The sequence below is a fragment of the Oncorhynchus nerka genome, unplaced genomic scaffold, assembly GCF_034236695.1.
Source record: "Oncorhynchus nerka isolate Pitt River unplaced genomic scaffold, Oner_Uvic_2.0 unplaced_scaffold_5750, whole genome shotgun sequence".
Taxonomy (NCBI): Eukaryota; Metazoa; Chordata; class Actinopteri; order Salmoniformes; family Salmonidae; genus Oncorhynchus; species Oncorhynchus nerka.
Window position 1 is genome coordinate 1 of NW_027035562.1, and position 10791 is coordinate 10791.

Genomic DNA, 10791 nt, shown 5'->3' on the forward strand with positions numbered 1-10791 from the left:
CGAGAAGAGAAGAGAAGAGAAACTGAAGAGAAGCAAGAGAAAAGCAGAAGAAGACAGAGAAAGAGAAGAGAGAGGTAGAAGAATGGGTGGGAGAGAGAATTAGAGAGAGAGAGAGAGAGAGAAAGCGAGAGGAGAAGATTAGAAGAGAGAGGCGAGAGAAAGAGAGTGAGTGAGAGAGAGAGTGAAAGAGAGAGGTAGAGAGAGAGAGCAGAGAGAGGGTGAGTAGGAGAGAGTGAGAGAGAGGTAGAGAGAGAAAGTGAGAGAGGCGAGAGAGGTAGAGAGAGAGAGAGAGAGCAAAGGAGGTAGAGAGAGAGTGAGAGAGGTAGAGAGAGGTAGAGAGAGAAGTGAAGAAAGGTGGCCATATCTTTGTGTATTTACAGCACATTTCAGAAGTCTTTGTGAGTGTCTGTCTACGCACCCATATCAGTGTGTATTTTAGTGAAGGTTGCGTTTGTCTTTCTAGAAACGTAGAGTGGCAGAGAGGGCAGGTCAGTGCTTGTCTGGTTGCCTGTGTAAATTCTTCCTGGGTCAGGAATAGCATAAGGCTGTGTGTGTGCTTAGGAGGGGGGAGAATGTTGGCACAGATTCCAGTGCCAACAAGTCCCTTTCCCTTCAGCCCAATACGAGAGAGGGAAAGGGAGAGATTGAGACAGATTGTGGGAGAGAGAGATTTAGAGAAAATACAAAAAGACTGGTTTTATTTTCTTTACAACAATATTTTTATATTCATAAAGTAAAACAAAATGTGAGAAAAGGCATATTTGATGTTGCTGTGACATACCTGTGTGGGAGGCAATGATGTCATCAAACATGGACAATGTCGTCATTTAAAGACTATTTACAACTATGAGGTTAACCATGTGGCAATGTAGGCCTTATCTGTTCCTTCACTCACACACTCACACACACACACACACACACACACACACACACACACACACACACACACACACACACACACACACCGTACAACCAAAAAGGTATTGTAAGAGAATAAATTAAGGAATCATAAAGCAAACGACCTGTTACAGTTTGGTGTGACAGTACAATGTCCATAAGCACTGAACTTGGTACAGCATTCCCTGTAAATTCCTACCCTTAACCATTGTGAATCGACTAACAGTGCTGATTGTAGATCAGTGCAGACAATATCACGGCCATAAACCAATACAAACATGACAGAACAGACACAGATCTTGGCTGACCATAGTTTACATTAACAGCACTCTCTCCATTTTGAGCGAGGGGAGAGGGGGATAAGGGAGGAGAGGGGGAGGAGGTACAAGGGGAGGTGGGATAGGAGGGGAGTGCCTGTGGCACACATAAAAATCACCCATTGTATTTTTGGCCACGAGTAATTCATAATACCAACAACAATCATAACCATGGCAAACAATCCTTTTATAAAACAAAGCTGAGTTATTTTCAGTTCAGTGCTGCTGCATGCTCCTCGGTGTAAAATGGCACCCTGTTTCTGTTCCTTCCTCAATTTGTTCCTTGATCATTCTAATGATCCAATAGGAACGCTCCGTGAAAGCCCCTTCTCCACTCCAATTAGCCAGCAAGTCCGTCAATCATTTGTCAACCCCGCTGCCGTGCTCAATATGGCCGCCATACAGCCTCGGGTACCATATTGGTAGGGGAGCTACTGTGACTTCCCTCCGCTTCCACCCCCACCCCTTCGCTCTGATTTGGCAGAGACGGGTGCAGGAGGGAGGAGCCTATGGATGCGTTGGTGCAGGGAGGGAATATCCTCGGAGGAGACCGCTCCCCGCCTCCCCCCGCCATCATGGAGAATTGGTAGGACCCAGCGGCCGTGCTATAATACAGGTGGTAGGGAGAGGAACCGGCCTGGAACGGTCCACCTTGGCCCTGGGGGGCGTTTGTGGGGTAGGGCGGGGGGAGGTAGGTGTGGTAACGCCCAGCAGGGGTGGTTGCCATGGTCAGTCCGATGGCGCCGTTGGATACAGGGGTAGGGGTGTATGTGAAGGCCCCAGTAGGGTAGTGCATGCGCGGGTCAGGGTAGCGGCTGTCAGGGAGCGAGGTCAGGGAGGAGAACGGGCGATCCAGGGACATACGGGGGTCGCTGAAGGCTGTGAGGTCAGGGCCTGTAGGGGAGAGGTCAGGGTTAGAGGATAGAGTGGAAGCAGGAAGTGAATGAGAGAGACCGATGACTGGAAGAGAACATTACGGGCGGTCGGTAGTGGGTGAATGAGTGTTTGTGTGTTACCTGAGAGGCGGCTGGACAGGTCACTGAGGGAGGAGCGGCTGGGTGAGATGGGCGTAGTTGAGTGGACGGTGGGCGTGGTTATCTGACCCAGGTAGGGTAGGACTGCTCATAGGACCACGATGGAGATGTCTGCATCTGCCTAGAGTCTGAGAGATTAGAATAGAACAGATACTTTATTCATTCATTTCATTAGAATGGAAATATATCTTCTGCCTATCCCACCACCCACAGTCACACACGTTGAGAGAGGGTTACACACACACACACACCTACACACCTACCCACACACACACACACACACACACACACACACACACACACACACACACACACACACACACACACACACACACACACCGGAGGTTGTTTCACTCCAGCATCTGCTGAACAGGTAGATACTGAAACATTACAGATGTCTATACTGGATGTGATTGAGGAGAGATGTGAGTGAAGTAGTTTTATGTGAGTGTGTAAACTCTCTAACACTTTCACTCACTACAGCTTTACTCATTACACTTTCACTCACTACACCTTCACTCATTACACCTTACCCACTACATCACTCACTACACCTTTACCCACTACATCTTCACTCACTACACCTTCACTCACTATACCTTTACTCACTACACCTTCACTCATTACACCTTTACTCACTACACCTTTACTCATTACACCTTTACCCACTACATCTTTACTCACTACACATTCACTCACTCATACCTTTATTCACGACACCTTTACTCATTACACCTTTACCCACTACATCTTTACTCATTACACCTTTACTCACTACACCTTTACTCACTACACCTTTACTCACTACACCTTTACTCACTACACCTTTACTCACTTATACCTTCACTCATTACACCTTTACTCACTACACCTTTACTCACTACACCTTACTCACTACACCTTTACCCATTACACCTTTACTCACTATACCTTCACTCATTACACCTTTACCCATTACACCTTTACTCACTACACCTTTACTCACTACACCTTTACTCACTATACCTTCACTCACTACACCTTTACTCACTACACCTTTACTCACTATACCTTTACTCACTACACCTTCACTCACTACACCTTTACCCATTACACCTTTACTCACTACACCTTTACTCACTATACCTTCACTCACTACACCTTTACTCACTACACCTTTACTCACTACACCTTTACCCATTACACCTTTACTCACTACACCTTTACTCACTATACCTTTACTCATTACACCTTTACTCATTAGACCTTTTACTCATTACACATTCACTCACTATACCTTTACTCACTACACCTTTACTCACTATACCTTCACTCACTACACCTTTACTCACTACACCTTTACTCACTATACCTTACTCACTACACCTTCACTCACTACACCTTACCCATTACACCTTTACTCACTACACCTTTACTCACTATACCTTCACTCATTACACCTTACCCACTACATCACTCACTACACCTTTACCCACTACATCTTTACTCACTACACCTTTACTCACTACACCTTTACTCATTACACCTTTACTCATTAGACCTTTACTCATTAGACCTTTACTCATTACACATTCACTCACTATACCTTTACTCACTACACCTTTACTCATCACACCTTTACTCACTACATCACTCACTACACCTTTACTCACTATACCTTTACTCACTATACCTTTACTCACTACACCTTTACTCATTACACCTTTACCCATTACACCTTTACTCACTACACCTTTACTCACTATACCTTCACTCATTACACCTTTACCCACTACATCACTCACTACACCTTTACCCACTACATCTTTACTCACTACACCTTTACTCACTACACCTTTACTCATTACACCTTTACTCATTAGACCTTTACTCATTACACATTCACTCACTACACCTTTACTCACTACACCTTTACTCATTACACCTTTACTCATTACACCTTTACTCATTACACCTTTACTCACTAGACCTTTACTCATTACACCTTTACTCACTACACCTTTACTCATTACACCTTTACTCATTACACCTTTACTCATTACACATTACACCTTTACTCACTACACCTTTACTCACTACTTCACTCACAACACCTTTACGCACTACACCTTTACTCACTACACCTTTACTCATTAGACCTTTACTCATTAGACCTTTACTCATTACACCTTTACTCACTACACCTTTACTCACTACATCACTCACTACACCTTCACACACTACACCTTTACTCACTACACCTTTACTCATTACACCTTTACTCATTACACCTTTACTCACTACACCTTCACGCACTACATCTTCACTCACGACACCACTCACTACACCATCATTTACTAAATAGTAAATAGTAAAAGATCCAGGACATGATGATGGATAGAAAGATAAAGAGAGAGATGGAGTGAGTGGGAAGAGTGGAGGAGAGAGGAAGGGAGAGGAAGAGGGAATAAAGAAGAGAAAGATGGAGAGAGATGGTCAGATGGAGACAGAGAGGAGAGGAAGTGATTAGCCTAGTGAGGGGGCGTAGGAAGGGTGGGGGGGGTTGTGTGTGTGTGTACTCTTAGGCAGCCGGTTCTTTTCCCTGTGGTCCAATAAATGCCAGTGATCGCCTTCAGACTCGCAGACAAGAGTGTGTACGTGTATGTATGTGTGTGTGTGTGTCCCCCACATACTCTGCAGACAGAGAGGGGAAGCAAATTGCACACAGCAGCCAAGACGTCAATGGCCTTTTTAAGTGCAGCCAGCTCCCCCAAGAACAAAACACTGAGGCCTAGGCCCAGTGCCAAGACCCCCTCCTTTCTTGGCTCCCCTCCCCAGGCTTCGGAGCTCTGATCTGGGGCAGGAGTCACACATGGCTGGGTGGGTGGCTGGAGGCGGGTCTGTGTATCCGGGGCTGCTGCTGCTGCGGTTCATTCATTTTTACTGCATTCCCACACACATGTAGACATATGCATAGTCACTCGCCTACACGCATACGGTAAGCTTTACACACACGCGCGCGCATGCACGCACACACACGCGCACACATGCACACACACACACGCGCACACACACACACACACACAGAGAGAGACTGAAAAATTAATCATGATTTTACTCTCTCTCTTGCTCTCTATCACCGTCTCTTGTTCTAACATAACAGGTATCTGCCAACAGACTCATAATTTGGACAAATCCCGATTTCGCAGATGCTCACATCTTTCAAATGTCATTTTGGAATGGGAGGGGACATTTGGCTGATAGGCCCGAAGGTGACTGAGAGTTTCCGTCTTGGGGGTGGAGACTCTCTAGTCTCGTTAGTTCATTTTCTAACACGTATCCCCCCCAGAACTTAATTAGAGCATCTGACGCAAGTGTTTTATTTCTGGGTGTCCAAGATTACATTTGGACAGATGGGACGAATGGAATCGGTCAGGTGGCCCCAGCTGGCACACACTGGATGGAGAGAACACACTCCTACACACATACCCACCCACCCACTCACTGACACACACAAAGCCCATAGCCTCAGGACAGACCCCACACTGACTGCATGCCAACCCACTCTGGTTGGCACGCCACATACTGACAACCAGACTGGACACACACACACACACACACACACACACACACACACACACACACACACACACACACACACACACACACAGAGCTGCCTCTGACACACACATACACCCAGCCCATGGCCCCAGCTGCCTCAGATTTTCACAGATATGAAAAGAGAAGTAGGAGGGAGAGAGAGAAAGATGGAGGGAAAGAGAGAGAGAAAAGAGGGAGGGAGGGAGGGAAAGAGAGAGGTCTTGAATGACTTAATAACGGTTTCCGCTGGCAGTGCTCCTGTTGCTATTTTTGTGGCCTCAGGATCAGAGAGACACACACAGGAAGGACTGGGGCCTGCCCCTCCTTCTATCCATCCATCCTTATCCCCGTTTCTCTCTGCGTCTCATGTATCTTTGGGGCATTTCATTTCTCTCTTCGTCTTTCCATCTCTCTTTACCTCCCTCCTCTTTCTCCATCTCTCCATACACTCATCTCTGATTCCATCTCCATCTCATGTGATTTGTTGACATCACTTTAGGAGACAGCTAATTCCTGTCAATGTCAATATTTTGCTGGTCTCTTACGTGTCATGTGAAAGACTCCCTTATATACTGTAGTGTATTGCACAGGAGGCTGGTGGCACCTTAATTGGGGAGAACGGGCTCGTGGTAATGGCTGGAGTGGAATGGTATCAAATACACCAAACACTTGGTTTCCATGGTTTCCATGTGGTTGATGTCATTCCATTCGCTCCGTTCCAGCCATTATTATGAGCCGTCCTCCCCTCAGCAGCCTCCACTGGAGTATTGCGTGTTTAGATTTTAAATGAGGGTTTTTTCACACACTTCTACTTCCTGTCAGCTGACTCTCACTTCCTCCTCTCCTCCCTGGCTTCCTCATGACAACTGTCTACATATACTGGCCAACACACACACACACACACACACACACACACACACACACACACACACACACACACACACACACACACACACACACACACACACACACACACACACACACTTCTGGAGAAGAGGAACAGAAACTTCAGGCGTGTGTGTCAGAGGCTCTAGTGCCACACGTTAACCGCAATAGGATTGGCTAAAACCACAAAAAAAATGAAGTACTGGTCTTTCCAAACCCAGAGTTAAAGAAAACACGGCTGAGATAAAGATACACAGAAAGATATGTGAAAAACAAATTGATTGGGCCTCTTCTCTCCTGCTCTCTTACACATTGTTTGAGTGTTGTTTGCTACGTATGTGGAGGCATAATGCCAGTGGTTTCACTGTGTGATGACAGTTAGCATGTAGCCTATGCACCGTGGGTGTATGTGGTACCATGAGAGAAGACTCACCTGGTATCTGTGTGTGGTGTGTGGGGTTGCTGAACTGGGCCGGGTTCAGGGCGGGCCGGGGATTGGGAGTGGGGGCGTGGTGGTGATGATGGTGAGGGCGTGACCCTCATGGAGCTCCGCCTTAGCTGCTCCAGCTCACTCAGACGCTCGGAGAAGGCCAATGCCCCCGTCTTCACATCATCCAGCTTCTGTCTGTGGCCTACAAACATGCAGGCAGAAACGCATACACTCTCCATCAATCATTCATTCAATCAATCAATCAATCAATCTCTCAGTCTGTCTGTCTGCCTGTCTGTCTGTTTGTTGACATGTTTTTCTTTCTTCTTTTTCTTTAGTCTGAGGTGTCAGTTCTAATTACAATATGAGATTTTCCCTATTTGGTTTCATAATGATGAAGGGAGTCCTCAACAGACCACAACAAAACAGCATGAGATAGAGAGAGAGAGGGGAAGAGAGAGAGAGAGAGGGGAAGAGAGAGAGAGAGAGAGAGAGAGGGGAAGAGAGAGAGAGAGAGAGAGAGAGAGGGGAAGAGAGAGAGAGAGAGGGAAGAGAGAGAGAGAGAGGGAAGAGAGAGAGAGAGAGAGGGAAGAGAGAGAGAGAGAGAGGGAGAGAGAGAGAGAGAGAGGGAAGAGAGAGAGAGAGAGAGAGAGAGAGAGAGAGAGAGAGAGAGAGAGAGAGAGAGAGAGAGGAGAGAGAGAGAGAGAGAGAGAGAGAAAGAGAGGGGGAGAGAGAGACAAAAGAGGGAGGAGAGAGAAAGAGACCAAAAGAGAGAGAGACAAAAGAGGGGAGAGAGATTGACAGAGGAAGAAAACAGAGACAGAAAGTATCCAGTCAGCTAGCCAGCCTCAGCTGTGAAAAACCATCACTCGTCTTCACATTTCCACCCACACACACACACACACACGCACACGACTGGCGCACTGGGAGGAAGTGGTGCTGTAACTGGAGCCTGTGTCTTAGCCCTTTGAAGCGCGGGCCAGAACCTAGAGCCAGCCAGACCCTCCACACGCACGCGCACACACACACACACACACACACACACATTGAGCCAGCCAGCCAGCCAGACCCTGGATCGTTGCACGGCGCCCAACACCAGATTCCCGACCAGAATAACGGACCATCATGGAATAGTCCCGTTAACAACCACGAGACAGAGGTGTGATGAGTCTTCCAATCAGCACCCTCCCAGAACTACAACCCAGAACTAATGCAACTACAAATCCCATACCACTCTAATGGTAATTATGGTCATGATGGTCAGCATGATCATGATAATGTAATAACAACTTGGATAATAATGATGAGGATAACTATGCTTAGGATGCATTGTCTTCCATTGTCTTAGTGCAATCCTACGCCCACGCTCATCCTTCAACCGCCGGAGTCATGTGACGTTGATGTTGATAAGTGCGAGGATGAAGGTGGTACTCACGGCGTGGTTCTCTGGGCCCGTCCACGGTGATCTTGATAGCTCTCTGGTAGGTGGCCACCTGGGGAGGGTTGGTGAACACCGTGATGGTCAGAGTGAAACTCTTCCCTGGAGGAGGACAGGAAGAGAGGGTGGAGAGGAGGGGAAGAGAGAGTGAAAATATGTTTTAATGTGATCATCTACACAGAAAACCTTGTGTCTCACAATAACCACCGGCATGGGCCTCTATTTCCCCTGCCTACCCCTCCCTCTTCTCCCATGTTGGTCTGCACCTCCCTGAAGCATGCACTCTCTCTCTCTCTCTCTCCATCTACCCCCCCCCCCCCCCCCCTCTATCCCAATATACCCCAGGTCTGGATAAGACATTAAGATCAGCCTGACACAGAAATAACCCAGAGAGACATCAGAGAGACAGACAGACCCTACGGCTCCACACCTATTTACTGCTCATAAACCCAAAACACAGAACCAAACCAGGTATGTTAATATATACGTGTCTGATATTGTTTGTGATACGTTTAAATGAAGTGTGTGTGTTTTTGTGTTCAATATGTTCTAATGTCGTTTGTGTTCCGTTTGTGACTAATGTATGTCTGTGTGTGGGAGCAGACTTGGCTGGTGTAGCCGCCGTGTGACTAATCCAGTCAGAGGGTCTGGTGATGAGAGGACAAGGCTGACAGTAAACACTGAGTTGTGTTTCTGTATAGATCTATGAATCTGTGTGTGTTTGTCTGTCTGCATGTGTGTGTATATCTGTGTATCTCCGTGTGAGTTTAAGTATAGAGATTCCCTAGGTGAGTGGAGGAGACAATCACATCTGTGTGTGTTTTTCTCCCTCGGGCTCTGTACCTCAATGCATGGTGATGGTGACGGGCATATGCTTTGAGGATGTGCACACACACACACACACACACACACACACACACTTGTCACCCACCATGTGGAGGTATGGGCGCCCAGGGGAGGCGGTCAGAGGCTGTGCCAGGCTGGAATAGAGTTACCACACACAGACCAGCCTCATGGCTAAAGCCCTGGCTACTGTTGCTCACACACTCATACACACACAGTCTTGTACCCAGCTAACCTTGTGGGGACACACAGTTCAGTCCCATTCAAAATCCCATAACCTAAACCTAGCTCCAAACCCCTAAATATAATTTCTAACCCTAAACCTTGTGGGGACGAACAAAATGTCTCAGTTGGTCAAAATGTTTGATTATTTACCATTCACACACACACACACACACACACACACACACACACACACACACACACACACACACACACACACACACACACACACACACACACAGGTACTCAGCTATACTATTAATGCTCAGCATTACTGTCCAGACAACACACAAGCAGGCAGCCAGGACTATTCTCAGAGTCAGAGAAGCTGTGAGGATCACTGTCCTGTCCCGTTTTCTATTCAAGTGTGTTTTACTGCCCAAAGAGAGGCAAATCTACTACTACAGTAATATTCACCATAATGGGAAAACTGTCCATTATTCATCATGTAGTACTTACTATTTTTCTTAAGTAAGTTATTGTAGGATAATTGAATTGCAAAATATGATAATATTTCACAATCACATTTCCGCTTAAAAGATTGCTCATTGTCTTACATCAGACAAAAACACACAAAAAATCCTCTTTTCTTTTCTCCATATGTATGCAGATATCACACACACACACACACACACACACACACACAGAAGTATTAGTGTCTGTAAGGGAGACATTCTGTCTGAGAGGCAGACGGGAAGAAGACAACACAGCTAGGAAACATCCCCTGACAACACTGTGTGTGTGTACACTGTACTGTGCATGTGTTAGGATGTGAACAAGTGTGTGTGCACATCCAAACAACTTTGTTTGCAAGAGAGAGAAAACGAGAGAAAGAGAGCGAAAGAAAGAGATAAATATGTCTGAGATTGTTTGTGCCGTTTGGCCGCCCAGTAACTCACTGCTCCTATATCCAGAAAGAGAGGAGAGTGGGAGGAGACAGAAAGACAGAGGAAGGACAGATGTGGTCTTTGTTGCTGGTGTGCTATCTGCAAGAAAGAATCTGAGAGGATCGGTAAGTGAGGGGAGAGGTAGAGCGATCGAGAGATAGGATGAGAGAACAGCTGTGGTCTTTGTTGCTGGTGTGTCATCAGTCTGTCTGTCTGATCGGACACCATCAGTGCACATCTAAAAGCTGTGTCTGTGTGT

At 46.6% G+C, this 10791-nt stretch overlaps 1 pseudogene; it reads right to left on the reverse strand.

The window, feature by feature from the left end:
- Positions 1-670: 670 nt before the first annotated feature.
- On the reverse strand, positions 671-8731 carry LOC115124447 (runt-related transcription factor 1-like; annotated as a pseudogene).
- Positions 8732-10791: the final 2060 nt, after the last annotated feature.